Below are 17,978 nucleotides of genomic sequence, written 5' to 3' on the forward strand. Positions count from 1 at the left end.
TTTTCAAGTATTTGATTGTATGCCTTTAACATATATTGCAGGACACTTGACATGTTGTCAAGCTCAAAGTTGACCATAAATCAAGAAAAATATCGGTTCCCCGCGAAATGCCATATGTAAAATCACCATCTTGTAACAGGTCAGTGAACAATCGTGGGAGCACGTCATATTTAGTAAACACAGGCTCACATCGGTAAATAAAAGATGAGCACATATCCTTAGAGCGTAATGATAGTGAAATCAAAGAGCATTAGTAACAGAACAATATAAAATATTCCATAAAAATATAATATGCCATAAATATAAAATATTCCATAAATAGGGCACCCCTGTGTGATGTAAATTAGGCGCCCGCAGCGTAATACATACTCTTTGATTTCACTGTCATTACGTTTTATGGACATTTACTCGTCTTTTATTTACCAACGTAAGCCTGTTTTTACTAAATATGACGTGCTCCCACGACTATTTACTGATCTGTTACAAGATGGAGATTTTATATCGCATTTCGTGGGGAACCAAGAATTTTCTTAATTTATGGCCAACTGTGAGCTTGACATCATGTCAAGTGTCCTGCAATATATGTTAAAGGCATAAAAACAAATACTTGAAAACGGCATAAAAGGCCGAAACCTGCGTTGCCCTCAAATAAACAATAAAACAGTCAAATGATGGCGTGTTCCTTTAAAAAGTACTGTATGACTGTTGCTCAGCAACATCAAAAACTGTTTACCCTCGGAACTCTCTTCTGTGCTCTTTCCGGTGCGGCAGCCGTTGTCTGGTTTCTACGCTGGCATAAATGGTTCATGCCTCTCCGACCCGCGCCAAAAATGTTACCCCTTAGCTGTCTGGAACTTCCACTTCTGTCGCTTTCAATTTTGGCCGAGCATTGCAGATACGATAAAATCTGGACGAAAACGATGACGACGGGTAGTCGTGGTCCCGTAGTAAGCTGGCAGACAGCTGGTGATTACGGTGTATTCCTGCTGTGGATAGCGCTACTTCATTTAATGTAGCTCCCCTCTTGACAGTATAATTGGTCTCCGTTTGAGCAACCGAGCGAGGTGGCACAGTTGTCAGCACACTGGACTCGCATTCGGCAGGACGACGGTTCAGACTTGCGTCCGGCCATCCAGATTTAGGGCTTCCGTGATTTCCCTAAATGCCTCCAGGCAAATGCCGGGATGGTTCCTTTTAAAGGGCAGGGCCGAATTCCTTCCACATCCTTGACACAATCCGAGCTTGTGCTCCGTTTCTAATAACCTCTATGTCGACGGGACGTTAAACCTTATATACCTTCCTTCCCTCCCTCTTAGCAGCACAGTTCACATGAAGATGGAGAGTGGGCCTTAAACTCTCATACCCAACATACTACTGTGTCGTTATTTTACTATTATATCGGTCGCTACGTTTATCTCGAGGACAGGAGGTTTTTTTCAGACAGCTGCAGGATGGGAAAGGACGCGTAAAATATAGTAGGCACTTCTGCACATTCTTTACCAAGTGAGATCCCTCCGTTGGTACGATACTAGTGTGATAGGCCCTGAGGGAATTTCAGTATCTTCTCGATAGTACGGGACAGCGCCATTCTGACTGGAGTTTGTCTTATATGAGCATAATTGTTTTAACGGATTAGCCGACCGGAGTGGAGGAGCGGTTCTAGGCGCCATAGTCTGGAACCGCGCGACCGCTACGGCTGCGGGTTCGAATCCTGCCTCGCGCATGGATGTGTGTGATGTTCTTAGGTTAGTTAAAGTAGTTCTAAATTCTAGGGGACTGATGACCTCCGAAGTTAAGTTCCATAGTGCTCAGAGCCATTTGAACCATTTTTTTAGCGGATTAGGTCTAAACACATGTCAAAATATCATATACAGTATATCGTGTAGTAAACGTGCTAGGTCCTGGTTGGTTTTAGTAACTGTTACTCACCCTGGTATTCTCGCACTGGGTGAACAACACACCTGATTTGAGCTGAAGACCATTTAGCTCATGTACCATAGAATAATATTAATTTTGAACTGCCACGGATGAAGTATTCCATAAATACGGTGTCCCTATGTGTTGTAAATGAGGCGCCGGCAGCATGTAACACGAGGATGTTGCACAAATTTCCACAACACTTTAATAAGACTCCACTAAGGTATTTTAAAAATTGAATTGGTGCGCCTTTCACATTCCCGTGTCTCTTAGAATAAAATGTTATGTTGCGTTATGTTCTGTTTATCATAAGGTTATGACTCTGTTTGTGGCGCAAAAACGCGCGACGCTGGAGTGTGACACACACACACACACACACACACACACACATTCTCATTGCAAATTTCTTTTAATTTGATGTGTCAACTAAATGCTAACACCATCAGGTGATAACATACGCTGATCGGACATAATCATTTTGCATTTTTTGTCTGCGTCTGTACAAAGTTCTAATTCTATGTACATTTTTGACTTCAGTACAAGAGCATTAAAAATCCCACGGCTGGAGGAGGTCAAGGAAGTTTTTAAAACAAAATCAATAAATACAGTAGTTGTATTATTCCTGCATTGGCTTATTGTAACTCTTTAAGGTGAAGAGGTACACCTGAAGATCAGGCTACAAGTCTCGAATAAAATCGAAGATAGTTTATTTCAGTCTGAGGCAAAATTATTCTTAGTGTCAATAAGTAAGGGTAATGCTACGTTCGTAAATAGTCGAAAATAAGGTCGATATACTGCTCTCGGTTAAATGGTAAAGTATCGCCGAGTATCTGTGCTGGACGATAAGGTGAAGCCACGTCGTAGATCTAGCCTTGGAACGCTGCTAGACTGAGACTTACCAGCAAAACGGTAAGGAACTTTAATTCAACAAAATACCCGCTTCACTGACTGTTGAATTCTACGTCCTTTGCTAGATTGTATTAACGGACACCACTTGCCGAATGAGGCAGAGGTGTCTTACGCTGAGCGGGGGCAGATGATATTCAGAATGGCCCGGCCCCGGCAGCGATCAGCTCCGTCTTCAGGAGACCTGCGGCTTCCGTCTGCGCCCAGCCAGTCCCGCCGCGATGTCCTCAGACTACTCAACTATAGTCGCCGTCACGAAACCGGGCAGGCGCCTCGATGCCGCACGCGTCCCTCCCTCCCCTCACGTCTCGCGTGCTTCGCCCCTGGCCTTGGCAGTGTTTCCGCATCGGCTAACAGCTGGCTAATCGTCAGAGTTCGCTACTTCCGTGCGGTTGGTTTCGCTTTGTTCCGTAAACTCATTCTGCTTTACCAAATGTTCAAATGTGCGTGAAATCTTATGGGACTTAACTGCTAAGGTCATCAGTCCCTAAGCTTACACACTACTTAACCCATATTATCCTAAGGGCAAACACACACAACCATGCCCGAGGAAGGACTCGAACCTCCGCCAGGACCAGCCGCACAGTCCACGACTGCAGCGACCTAGACCGCTTGGCTAATCCCCCGAGGCTCTGCTTTACCAATAGTTATGAGTGATAATTGGGAGCTACGTTCTGCGCATAGCATTATTGCTAGTCTAGGCCATATTGTATATACTGGAACCAAATGGACATTAGAAACCTAAATTAAATAAATAATATCAAATGTCTTGCAATTTTCAACAAACGTGCTTATCGTTTGAATGTCAGTCGCAAGATTAACTTTGCCCTAGCACAAAAATTGACGGCCGAAGTATGTGGAGTCTCAGTAGAGGAGAAGATCCTGCAGCTACTGAAGTCTGTTCACAACTACAACACAAAATTAAATATGAGGGCTCGGAAACTTACGTTCTTCCCCTCTTAAAAGACAGCGGCTATAGGTTCAGTGAAAGTAACCAAATTTCTTATGGAAAGGATCTCGCTGCCTAGAGAGATATATTTTAGCGAACTGTGCACTTATTATTCAGGGTGGTCCGTTGATAGTGACCAGGCCAAATATCTCACGAAATAAGCATCAAACGAAAAACCTACAAAGAACGAAACTCGTCTAGCTTGAAGCGGGAAACTAGATGGCGTTATGATTGGCCCGCTAGAGGACGCTGCCATAGGACAAATGGATATCAACTGCGTTTTTTTAAAAATAGGAACCCCCATTTTTTATTACATATTCGTGTAGTACGTAAAGAAATATGAATGTTTTAGTTGGAGCACTTTTTGCGCTTTGTGATAGATGGCGCTGTAATAGTCACAAACGTACAACTACGTGGTATCACGTAACATCCCGCCAGTGCGGACGGTATTTGCTTCGTGATACATTACCCGTGTTTAAATGGACCGTTTACCAATTGCGGAAAAGGTCAATATCGTGTTGATGTATGACTATTGTGATCAACATGCCCAACGGGCGTGTGCTATGTATGCTGCTCAGTATCCTGAACGACATCATCCAAGTGTCCGGACCGTTCGCCGGGTAGTTACGTTATTTAAGGAAACAGGAAGTGTTCAGGCGCATTTGAAACGTCAACCACGACCTGCAACAAATGATGATGCCCAAGTAGGTGTTTTAGCTGCTGTCGCGGCTAATCCGCACATCAGTAGCAGACAAATTGCGCGAGAATCGGGAATCTCAAAAACGTCGGTGTTGAGATTTCTACATCAACATCGATTGCAGCCGTACCATATTTCTATGCACCAGGAATTGCATGGCGACGACTTTGAACGTCGTGTACAGTTCTGCCACTGGGCACAAGAGAAATTACGGGACGATGACAGATTTTTTGCACGCTTTCTACACTCCTGGAAATTGAAATAAGAACACCGTGAATTCATTGTCCCAGGAAGGGGAAACTTTATTGACACATTCCTGGGGTCAGATACATCACATGATCACACTGACAGAACCACAGGCACATAGACACAGGCAACAGAGCATGCACAATGTCGGCACTAGTACAGTGTATATCCACCTTTTGCAGCAATGCAGGCTGCTATTCTCCCATGGAGACGATCGTAGAGATGCTGGATGTAGTCCTGTGGAACGGCTTGCCATGCCATTTCCACCTGGCGCCTCAGTTGGACCAGCGTTCGTGCTGGACGTGCAGACCGCGTGAGACGACGCTTCATCCAGTCCCAAACATGCTCAATGGGGGACAGATCCGGAGATCTTGCTGGCCAGGGTAGTTGACTTACACCTTCTAGAGCACGTTGGGTGGCACGGGATACATGCGGACGTGCATTGTCCTGTTGGAACAGCAAGTTCCCTTGCCGGTCTAGGAATGGTAGAACGATGGGTTCGATGACGGTTTGGATGTACCGTGCACTATTCAGTGTCCCCTCGACGATCACCAGTGGTGTACGGCCAGTGTAGGAGATCGCTCCCCACACCATGATGCCGGGTGTTGGCCCTGTGTGCCTCGGTCGTATGCAGTCCTGATTGTGGCGCTCACCTGCACGGCGCCAAACACGCATACGACCATCATTGGCACCAAGGCAGAAGCGACTCTCGTCGCTGAAGACGACACGTCTCCATTCGTCCCTCCATTCACGCCTGTCGCGACACCACTGGAGGCGGACTGCACGATGTTGGGGCGTGAGCGGAAGACAGCCTAACGGTGTGCGGGACCGTAGCCCAGCTTCATGGAGACGGTTGCGAATGGTCCTTGCCGATACCCCAGGAGCAACAGTGTCCCTAATTTTCTGAGAAGTGGCGGTGCGGTCCCCTACGGCACTGCGTAGGATCCTACGGTCTTGGCGTGCATCCGTGCGTCGCTGCGGTCCGGTCCCAGGTCGACGGGCACGTGCACCTTCCGCCGACCACTGGCGACAACATCGATTTACTGTGGAGACCTCACGCCCCACGTGTTGAGCAATTCGGCGGTACGTCCACCCGGCCTCCCGCATGCCCACTATACGCCCTCGCTCAAAGTCCGTCAACTGCACATACGGTTCACGTCCACGCTGTCGCGGCATGCTACCAGTGTTAAAGACTGCGATGGAGCTCCGTATGCCACGGCAAACTGGCTGACACTGACGGCGGCGGTGCACAAATGCTGCGCAGCTAGCGCCATTCGACGGCCAACACCGCGGTTCCTGGTGTGTCCGCTGTGCCGTGCGTGTGATCATTGCTTGTACAGCTCTCTCGCAGTGTCCAGAGCAAGTATGGTGGGTCTGACACACCGGTGTCAATGTGTTCTTTTTTCCATTTCCAGGAGTGTATTTAGCGACGAAGCGTTATTCACCAACAGCGGCAACGTAATCAACATAATATGCATTATTGGGCAACGGAAAATCCACGATGGCTGCGACAAGTGGAACATCAGCGACCTTGGCGGGTTCATTTATGGTGCGGCATTATGGGAGGAAGGATAATTGGCCCCCAGTTTATCGATGCCAATCTAAATGCTCCAATGTATGCTGATTTCCTACGTATTGTTCTACCAATGATACTACAAGATGTATCACTGTATGACAGAATGGCGATGTACTTCCAACACGATGGATGTCCGGCACATAGCTCGCGTGCGGTTGAAGCGGTATTGAATAGCATATTTCGTGACAGATGGATTGGTCGTCGAAGCACCACACCATGGCCCGCACGTTCACCGGATCTGATGTCCCCGGATTTCTTTCTGTGGGGAAAGTTGAAGGATATTTGCTATCGTGATCCACCGACAACATGCGTCAGCGCATTGTCAATGCATGTGCGAACATTACGGAAGGCGAACTACTCGCTGTTGAGAGGAATGTCGTTACACGTATTGACAAATGCATTGAAGTTAACGGACATCATTTTGAGCCCTTATTGCATTAATGTCGTATTTAAAGGTAATCAGGCTGTAACAGCATGCGTTCTCAGAAATGATAAGTTCACAAAGGTACATATATCACATTGGAACAACCGAAATAAAATGTTCAAGCGTACCTACGTTCTGTATTTTAATTTAAAAAGCTAGCTGTTACTAACTGTTCGTCTAAAATTGTGAGTCATATGTTTGTGAATATTACAGCGTCATCTGTCACAAAGTGAAAAAAGTGGTCCAACTAAAACATTCATATTTCTTTACGTACTACACGAATATGTAATAAAAAAGGGGATTCCTATTTTAAAAAAAGAACGCAGTTGATACCCGTTTGACCTATGACAGCGCCATCTATCGGGCCAACCATAGTGCCGTCTGGTTTCCCCCTTCAAGCTAGACAAGTTTCGTTCTTTGTAGTTTTTTCGTTTGACGCTTATTTCGTGAGATATGTGGCCAGGTCACGATCAATGGACCATCCTGTATATTGAGGACAATAGGACCGTAGTTTATCTGAACAGAACCCTGGTTTCGCAAAACCATAGAACCAATGTATCTGGAAGACTCCAGGGGAAACGGTGACATGGAAGTCTCTACAGATATTCTGAATGAAATTCCACTCTGCAGCGGACTGTGCGCTGATACGAAACTTCCTGGCAGATTTAAACCGTGTCCTTCCCAACTTCTTACGGAGGTACAGCTTTGAGGGCGGCCATGAGTCCTGCTTGCATACCTCTGTCGGTGGAGCACTCGCCCGCGAAACGGGAAGGTTCCAGGCTCGATTCGCGGTCCGGAACACACATTTAATCTGCCTGCAAATTTCCCTACGGACACTTTAGTTTCCTGCACCGATGCGCTTTTGTGCAGTGTGTGTGTCGATGGTTTGGGTGATGGGCGCAATGATTCAAAGTCTGTAACAGCTGCAAGTATAATCCTTGTGGGAGGCAGAGAATATTCTCGGTCCTATTAAGGCGAGCCGTCGAGACACGAATCCTGCCAGCGTCCCTCGTAAATAAATCGGCTAGATAGGTGACGCTATGCGAGGTGTGTGGGAAAAGTAATGAGACTGATTCTTTTATCTACCAAAGTTTTTTTTTTTTTTTTTTTTTTTTTTTTTTTTTTTTTTTTTTTTTTTTTCAAACGACAATATTGCCCCCTTCAAAGTAGTTCCATTCGGCAGCAATATACCAGCGGAGACGTTGTCCCAGTCTTGGTAGCAGCGCTAAAGGGCTTCAACTGGTAGTGCCTTTAGCATTTTTTAATGTTCTCCAGAGTCCCAAAATGACGTCCTTTTAACAGTTTGTCCATTTCGGGGAAAAAATTCACAAGGAGTCATTTCAGGTGAGTAGGAGGGCTGTGGAACAACAGGAGTGCCTTTTGAGGTAAACAGTTCCGTGGTGGAAGTGGCCGTGTGGCATTAGGCGTTGTAATGACGCAGCATCCACTTGTCTGCAGTCTCACTCGATTCGCCGTTTTCCTGAGCCTTTCACGGACAGCTTTGTGAAACACTTGGTTGGCAGTTGTTTGGAGGAACACATGCTTTAGGCACGATACCTCTACTGTCAAAAAGCAAATCGGCATTGTTTTGGTCTCTGATTTGATCATTCGATCCTTTTTTCGGTCGTGGAGATGTCTCAGTGTTGCACTCCTCACTTCGCCGTTTGTCTCAGGATCGTACTCAAAAATCTAGAGTTCATCATCTGTGAACACACGACTGAACCATTCGTTCTCATCTGCAATCCTCTCGAGAAGATCAATGCACGTGTATCTTCGAATCTCCTTCTCCTCAGTTGTGAGCTTTTTCGGCACTATTTTGCCACAAAACTTTCGCTTGTGCAGAACTTCGGCCAAAATTTGATGTACGGTGAAAGTGTTTAGCAGGTCACCCATCATGCTTATTGTTAAACATCGGTCGGATCTCACAAGAGCACGCACACGTTCTGCGTTTTCGTCGATTTTTGAAGTTGAAGGTCTGCGAGAGCGAGGTTCATCTTCAACGCATTCTCGGTCCTCCAGAAATGATTTGTGCCGGTGACAAAACTTGTGCTTTTGTGTGCTCCCCATGGTTCCGTTCCAACTTTTCAAAGGTCACATTCGTGAATTCCGCAAGTTCCTCACAAAACTCGATGAGATAACGTTGCTCTCAGTTCCGCTGTTCCATTTTCGCAACTCACAGTAAAGACAATTTCACTTATGGCGCTTTCAAACATCACGTGGTGGCTGTAAGGAGGGAGCCCTACTGAGCATTTGGAAGTGGTGAACACACCGGTCTACACAAGCAGAACAACACTTCATTGTTGTCAGTCTCGTTACTTTTCTCACGCATCCCATACAATAGCGATGTCTCAGATTTTAACAAAATTAATTTTATAATTCAACTAACAAATGTCTCGCTGGAAGTTTCTACGAGGTCCAACAGAGCGCAAGTTCATCAACGATGACATTTTTCGTTACACAGACGAGAAAACTGCACACCTCATATGGTTAATTACCTTTTCACGATAAAAAGTATATTTCATGCATCTAATGTTCATGGATTTTTTTCCAGTCCGTGTGTGTTAGTGGTTCTGGTTTTCCTCGCAGTGAGAAGTAAAAAAATATTTCCAGAATGAGATTTTCACTCTGCAGCAGAGTGAACGCTGATATGAAATTTCCTGGCAGATTAAAACCGTGTTCCGGACCGAGACTCGAACTCGGGACCTTTGGCTTTCGCGGGCAAGTGCTCTACAAACTGAGCTGCCCAAGCACGACTCACGACCCGTCCTTACAGCTTGAATTCTGCCAGTAATTCGTCTCCTACCTTCCAAACTGCCAGAATTGAAGCTGTGAGGACGGGTCGTGAGTCGTGCTTGGGTAGCTCAGTTGGTAGGCACTTCCCCGCGAAAGGCAAACGCCCCGAGTTCGAGTCTCGGTCCGGCATACAGTTTTAATATGCCAGGAAGTTTCAAAAAAATATTTTGGTCGAAAATTTCATACAATGTTAGTAACATTTTTCGTAACGTCTGGCAAAAATTTTATTTTGAAAAGTACTTCGTCATGTTTTATACTAACAATAGAGATGTCTAATATTTTCTGAAATGATCACTAACTGCCTAAGCTGTAAGTACAGGGTGATAGTTATTGGACTATATAAAAAAACGTGAACTAGTTACAAACTACGGCGTGCACACACTTTACTCAACATGCAAACGTCACTGCAGATATTCGGATTTAGGTTATGACATGTTCGATATGCCTGCCATCATTGGCGATGATGTGGCGCAGACGAACAGCGAAATTCTGCATGACCCGCTGAAGTGTCGGACTCGATCCTATCGATGACCTCCTGAATGGCTGTTTTCACCTCAGCAGTGGTTTTGAGGTTGTTGCTGTACGCCTTGTCCTTAACATAGCCCTGCAGAAAGGAGTCGCCTATGTTAAGATCCGGAAAATGTGGCGGCCAGTCGAGGCCCATGCCAGTGGCCTCCGGGTACCCCCAGAGCCAGAATGCGGTCCCCAAAGTGCTCCTCCAGGACATCAAACACTCTCCTGCTTCGATGCGGTAGAGCTCCGTCTTGCATGAAGCACATACTGTAGAAATCAGGGCCACTTTGGATAATGGGGATGAAATCATCTTCCAAAACCTTCACGTACCGTTCGGTAGTCACCGTGCCACCAAGGAATATCGCACCGATTATTCCGTGACTGGACACTGCGCACCACAAAATCACACGTTGAAGGTGAAGAGACTTCTCAATAGCGAAATGAGGATTCTCTGTCCCCCAAATGTGCCAATTTTGCTTATTGGCGAACCGATCCAAATTAAAGTGGGCTTCGTCGCTATACCAAACTATGCATGCGCACGCTAATTCCAATCGTGCCCCGCAGCCAACCTTGCAGTTTGAACGTCCTGACGCAAACCGTCCAGAAGTTACGACTGTTTTATTTCATACAGTTCAATAACTGTCACCCTGTAGATAAGATGACCGTGACCCTCCACGTTCCGTGACGACCACTATAGTCACTCAACGCTGCTGCAGAGACTAAGCGTTAGGGTCAGCATGGTGTGATTTTCGAAAGAGTTGCGAACTTATTACTGTTTGGTTCATTAATACTATCATTACTTTTTCCTTGCCGTATTCTTTACTTCTACGTAGGATAAGTCAGTGGATATACTCGTTATCAAAATGGACCGCGTGTGGTAAGCAGAAATGCAGATAATCATTCTGAAAACTAGATACATAACATCCGGTCGATGGAAATGCGCTTTCGCATTTGCAACACGTGTCCCTCTTGACACTAGTGCCAACGCAAATGTAGATACCAAGTATGCAAACATGCATGTCGCTTTGGACTGAGACGTAGTTGGCCTGCCGGCCGCGGTGGTCTAGCGGTTCAGGCGCTCAGTCCGGAACCGCACGACTGCTACGGTCGCAGGTTCGAATCCTGCCTCGGGCATAGATGTGTGTGATGTCCTTAGGTTAGTTAGGTTTAAGTAGTTCTAAGTTCTAGGGGACTGATGACCACAGATGTTAAGTCCCATAGTGCTCAGAGCCATTTGTAGTTGGCCTTGGAAATTTTAATATCAGTTGATATTTAATCAGTACTTGCTTCGTAATATTTGCCACGAGTTGTACCTTGGCCGAACAAATATCGTAAATTTTATTAATAGGTGCTCGTTTTGTTCGTAACACTTGACTACTGTAGTGCCTAATTTATCGATTCCATCTGCATTTCAAGGCAGTTTTTTTTTTTTTTTTTTCATGATGACTGAATGTATATGCGAATCGTGCTAAGATTTTGAAATGATTCAGCAAAGCTGTCACCATATTTTGCATTAGTTTTGAAACAGCTCCATTTGTTTTTCTCCTGAAACCTAAAACAGCCTATGTAATAGCCTGCGGGAGACGTAGACTAGGAAAGCATTTTTATCTGTATTGCAGTCACAGTTCGTGGGCAGCAAGTTATAGTATAGCAAGAAAAGTACTACGCGAATCTCTTGCTCAGACACGTGTAGTTCGATACACAATATAGCTAGAGTTCATTGGAAAAAGGCGCCATCGTTGTCACAGTGGACACTTTCACGAAGAAAACGTAATTACTGGAAGGTGTAAACTTCTAATCTTTCCCCGTGTAATTACGGCAAGTTCTAGTTCGGCACTTTGCGAGCTCTAAACCTCAGCCGCGCGGGGTAGCCGAGTGGTTTTCGTAAGTTAGTTTAAGTTAGAATAAGTAGTGTGTAAGCTTAGGGACCGATGGCCTCAGCAGTTTGGTCCCATAAGACCTTACCACAAATTAAAAAAAAAATTCTAAACCTCATTGGCTGAACGATCATATAAATGTAGTGTGAACATTAACAAACCGACGAAGTGCAGGGACGGATTTCGGACCAGAAATGGAGGAAAAAGATGCTACGAACTTGTGTCGGGAAGTGCGTCGCTGCTGCGGTAGCTGGGGCTGGCGAGCGTCTGTTCCCTGTGGCCACGTGCCGTGCGTTCTTTGTGCGTCGCAGGCTGTGTGATCGACGCAGCCTACTGTAAGTAGCAGAATGGTCCGGGTTTCATGTCGGGAACAAGCCGAGATTGTGTTTGTGTACAGACAAGCAGATGGGAACGGTCGACAGGCGGGATGGCTGTACCAAAACAAGTACCCTGACAGACACTGACCACGGCACACGACATTTCAAGCCCTTTTTAGGCGGTGGAGTGATCATGGGTCCTTTCCGACAGACGACTATGCATTGAGGCGGCAACTGTGCGTACACCAGATTTAGGGAACCGGGTGTTACAGGATACTGAGATGAACCCCAGTACAAGCTCCAGGAAAGTGGCCTGCGAACATGGTCTAAGTCAAATTGCGATTACGTGTATCGTGCTTGACAGCCGCTACCATCCCTATCACCTGCGATGCCATGGAGGCCATTTTGAACATCTTTTATGGCGTGGATGCGATGCAGCTCTGTACTGTTTTTCCGGGACGATTTGTTGTTGTTGGGCGCACACAGTCCATTCCCGGATACATGTTCGTAGGACCTTTTTTCCTGAATTTCCAGCCAGGAACGCGTCCGTTCAGTTTGTCGGCGTTATTAATGTTCACCCTGTATTTTTACTGAAAAGGTCTCCTGGAATAAAATAAAATCACCCACTTTGTATTTTTCACTCCTTTGGATTGGTGTAAGTTCTCGTGTCACGTCGTATTACTGACAGTGTCTTCTTAATATCCTTTTAGGTCTCTGAAAGATATATTCTTCATTTCTCCATCTGTGATGTCGTTCAGGCACGTTGTGACAATTACCTTGACCGATGATATCCTGCTCTGTTCCTGAGCCACATTGTTTTACTTTGTTTGTTCTGACAGACGGCTGTAGTGTATTGTTTTTAACTTCCTTAACGCTAACTATCCTGATGTCACCGTGTTGCCGGTACTGACTCGTCCACTAGAGAAACCTTTTATCTGCCAATAAATTCCACACATCGCCGACAGAACGAGATGGCATAGTGGTTGCGACGCTGGACTCTCATTTGGGACGACGGTGGTACAGATGTCCGTCCGGCCACTCAGATTTACCTTTCGTGTGGTTTCACTAAACCGCTTAAAGCAAATGCCGAGATGGTTCTTTTAAAAGCTGCTTGGCCGCACCCTTCCCCAGTGGAGCTTCTGCTGCGTCTTTATTGGCATCGGCGTAGATGTTACGTTAGTAAATTTAATATTATAAAAAATTTATTTTTGGTAATTTCTGTCCACACCTATAAGATCTTTGTCCAGTCTTGCCATCGTAAACATAGAATGTATCTTTCACTCTGTAGCGGGGCGTGCGCTGTAAACGAGCTCCCTGACAGATCAACGCTGGACGTGAATCGACCCAGGACCCCAGCTTACCTTGGGCAACACGCATACCGAGCACGTACCACTGCTCGACTGACAGCTTAAACGTGTGTTAGTACCAATGCCCTGCTCTTCCCAGGCTCGCTAAACTTATCTTGCGTACTTTTCTGTATCAGCACTCGTGTAAGAAAAGAAATATTGAAGAATGAACTGGCCACACTCTGCGATTTGCTTCCAGCTCTTTGCAGCTGAATGTGCGATTTAATAGAACTTTCACCATACGAAAAATGTTTCGGGGCTGGGTCCGGCAGTCTATTTTGAAAGTTACGGCACGCTCAGTTGCTACTTTAGTTCTGACTGGGCGTTGGTGCTCCATCTCGGGAAGCTACACACAGGGTGCGGAGTGCTGAATGTCGATATAAGCACAGCTGTGAATCGCTGGCTGGCAACATCAACAGATCGAAACCAGGTTTACAGCTGTTGCGATAAACACGTAGAGGGCAATTAGCGGACTATGTGATAACCTCACACGGTTCTTTTGCTTGCACAGCCACGTTATCGTCCTTACGTCTCACTGCTCCGAGTTGCCAACTAGTGGGCGATTTGCTGCGTTTCCACTGCTGCTGAATGCTGTGAGTCATTGGATTTCAGAGCAGCAGACTATAATGATAACGAGCAGGCTGAAAATGGGTGCACGACGTCGAGGTGTTTAAATATGATGATACGAGTGAGCTTAAAATGATTGTAAGATTACTAAAATAACAAAATATTTTTTAAACCCGCGCGCGCACACGCACACACACACACACACACACACACACACACACACACACACACACACACACTGAAGAAGTTACCAGGATACCAAGGCATGACCCTCCAACCCATGATCTTGGCCTGGAGTCAAGACAGTTTCAAAAATTTTGGAATCCTTTCTCATCTCGTCTCATCGTCCGATACAACAGAACAAAAGTCCCACTTACAATGCATGGCATTTTTAAGACAGCCCGCTGATGAATGCGTCGCTTTGTCACGTTTGATATACCGCAGTCCTCGTTGGCTGCTATCTGCTAGCTAATTTTCCAGAACTCCTATACTCCAGGTACGCAGCTGAGAAAGCGGCAGAAGTAAGGTATTTGTTTTGATTACTTCTCTTTCGACTGTGCCACGGCAGTTTTGTCACATCTGCAGAATGAAGTCGATACACGATGAAGACACTGCAGGTGTAAAAGTTCAGCCTTTAGTCCTACACCAGCGTTGTCGTTTTAGTCGGAGACACAGTCAAATAAAAGCAATCTTGTTAACGCATCAGCGTAAAAACGTCCACATGTGAGATTGTCATATCTCGCGTTTCTGTAGTTTATCCCGGCAGTCTGTCACGGGAGTCACGAAGTTGCTTAGTGGATGGCAACGTTCCCTTGCAGTTACAACTTCTTCGGATGTCTTTGCAAACTCATAACCGCCGGCTGATGAACTGCTGTTACCTTAAAGTCGTGTCACTCGCCTTGCGTCACTAAAGAAAGAACGGGAATCGTGAATCGGTCACATGACCGACTTCTGAAATTTCATGCTGTGACAGCGAATGGACGGACAGGAAATGAAATAAACAGAAGAGTGTAAATTGCCTAGAGTGCTTGTGGTAATCTTCGCTGGGTTTTAAAAAACAAAGTTTCCAACGTGTCTGGAAGGGAAAGCTTACGATCAGTGTGTATTGTCACTTTTGAGACATTGACTTGTAATGCGCAGACCATTCGGAAACTGTGGATTTCTCTGTAAGCAAGAGAGAGGATCAGCTGCTTAACGAAGTACTTTCACTGCAAAAATTTCCTCGTAGCTGAGCGCATTTAAAGATAAAATGCATACCAGCTGATTGTAAAATTTTTGCCTGTGTGGAATTCTGTTGAAGTCCTTCCATTTGTAAAATTCATGTCTCTTGGTTTGAGACTAAATAAACAAGACTTTTCAAAATTACTTTCAGATTTCGTATTCCCTTCTGAGCATATGAGTTAACAGTAATCACTGTCTTAAATTACTGGAAACAACTGCATCGCGAAGATATATTATTATTTTCTTTCATTTCATTTATTATTTTCAGAAAGCCAGCCGTTTTTTGAGTCTACAGCAGGTCGTTCAATATATTCAGTATACTGAATATCTCCTACGTAATAGTATTACTTTTTCGATGTTTAGATCTGCTCATGTACAGGGTCCGGCATAAAAAACTCCCCGATTACAAAGTAACGTGCAGCGGACAGTAGAAGGAGCAGAGTGGTGGGGGGCGCGTCGTTAAGTAGCTGCCTACGTGCCGTTTTCAGTGTACGCCATGGCGTGGTCTGGTGAACATCGTGCCTTCGTAGTGGAAGATTTTATTCAAAATGGCGAATCGCCTATTAATACTCAACGTGCTTTTCGCGGCGCTCGGACGATGGGACCCTGTTCCCGATAAGAAAACAATTTATTCTTGGGTTGCTAACTTTCGTGAGACAGGTTCCGCATTAAAAAGGAAACCACCTGGACGACCACGGACTGCAACAGGCCCCGGAAATGTTGATGCAGTTAGAGCTTCAGTTCAACAATCTCCTCGACGATCCGCTAAAAAGCATGCGGCAGCATTACGGATATCTGATCGAAGTGTGAGAAGAATCTTGCATCGAGATCTTAAAATGCATCCTTACAAAATTGTAACTACGCAGGAACTGAGTGAACGAGACTGGTGTCCGTGTAAGTTTGTGCCAAGACCTTCTTCGGAACATTCGTCCCAACGATATTGTGATTTTTTCTGATGAAGCACACTTTCACCTTGCCGGAACAGTGAACAGCCAAAATTGCAGGTACTGGTGTGAACACAATCCCCAAGAACTTCATCAACGATCACTTCATAGCCCTAAAGTAACAGTATGGTGTGCTGTTTACAATTCCGGAGTGATCGGTCCTTACTTTTTCGAAGAAAATGACAGGAATTTAACCGTCAACAGTGAACGCTATTGTGCCATGCTCCGCGACTTTCTCCAACCGCATCTAAGGGAGCTTTTTGGTGAAATAGAGAACGTGTGGTTCCAGCAAGATGGTGCTACTGCCCACACAGCGCGGCAGTCACTGGCATTGGTGAACGAAATGTTTCCTGGACATGTGATCTCGTTGCGTGGAGACATTGGCTGGCCCCCACGATCGCCGGACTTAACGCCCTGTGATTTCTTTCTTTGGGGCTATTTAAAAGCAAAAGTTTATGAACAACGTCCACAATCTTTACGAGCCCTGAAAGAAGCAATTACACAAGAGGTTGAAGCTATTCCACCTGAAATGACTCAAAGAGTAATGAATAACTTCAGGGAAAGACTCAAACAGTGTGTCGACAGTGCAGGAAGCCATTTAAGGGATGTTTTATTTAAAAAGTAAGACCATAAGAGTATTTTCTAAAATGGCATAATATGTACTTTTATTTAGTATAAATAAAATTGTTCTACCTTATTTGGTTTTGTTTTTATTAGCTTTCCTTAAAGGGGAGGTTTTTCTGCCGGACCTTGTAGTACTGAAGCTAATAATTAATAAAATACAACTTAACAATAATGTAAAAATTCCTAATTACTTGGCATTAAACCTAATGAAAATTAGTAATTAATAAAAAACAAACGAAATGACTAGCTGATTTTAAAAATTTTGCCTGTGTGGAATTCTGTTGACGCCCTTGGGTTTTTGGCTACCTCACGAGTTTTGCCTGCATCTTCTGCAACATCTACAGCCACGTATACACGTGTACATTTCCCTTGTCCCAGTCGCGCTGCCATTCATCAAGGTCTAACGAGTTAGTTTTTTCTGGAATCTGCAGTTTTTTCTACTTGATCTTACTTACCTCTCCTTAACCATTATATTGCGACAAGATATCTTACTTTGAAGTTAGTGGGGCAAATTTGCAGAATGACGAGAAAAGCCTCTGAGAGTGTGTTAGTGGAGGCTCCCGTCATCCTTATTAGGAGTGCTGTCTGCGTGAGTTTTGCGATGGGTCTGTACTTCTCCAGCTGGTGAGTCCAAGTGCTGGTAGCAGAGCTCCTAGTGGCCAACAGCATTACATTGTGGTTTAGTTTCACAGTCTGCAGAGTAAGGTGCAGCTGGTAGTACTACCGCTTGCAATCTTAAGCGTTATTTTGAAGCCGCCATTTGATAACTGTAGGTATAGCTGGACAATTGTGACCGACGCCATACAGAACATGAGGTTTACTTTTCGAATTTTATCGGTCCACTAGTCAGTGATATTCAAGGGCGTCGGTATCTGAATGATATGGATTTCCACAGACTCTGCAGCGCCAGTACTGCTGTCTCTGAGATCTGTTACGAGGGAGCACCTAGAAGAAACACAAATAATTTGTTAGTGGGCAGAGATTCTTCAGTACCGCGTTTTATCGCTAGGAGCGCGTAGGGAGAAAATTTCGAAGTCGGTAAGCCGAGAGCCGTCGGTGAA

At 45.2% G+C, this 17,978-nt stretch overlaps 1 protein-coding gene across 1 annotated transcript in view; it reads left to right on the forward strand.

Annotated features, from left to right (window-relative positions):
• LOC124544988 (flotillin-2) overlaps nt 1-17,978 on the forward strand; it is a 318,114-nt gene that overhangs the window by 171,939 nt on the left and 128,197 nt on the right. The window lies entirely within an intron of this gene.

The sequence above is a fragment of the Schistocerca americana genome, chromosome 8 (assembly GCF_021461395.2).
Source record: "Schistocerca americana isolate TAMUIC-IGC-003095 chromosome 8, iqSchAmer2.1, whole genome shotgun sequence".
Classification (NCBI taxonomy): domain Eukaryota; kingdom Metazoa; phylum Arthropoda; class Insecta; order Orthoptera; family Acrididae; genus Schistocerca; species Schistocerca americana.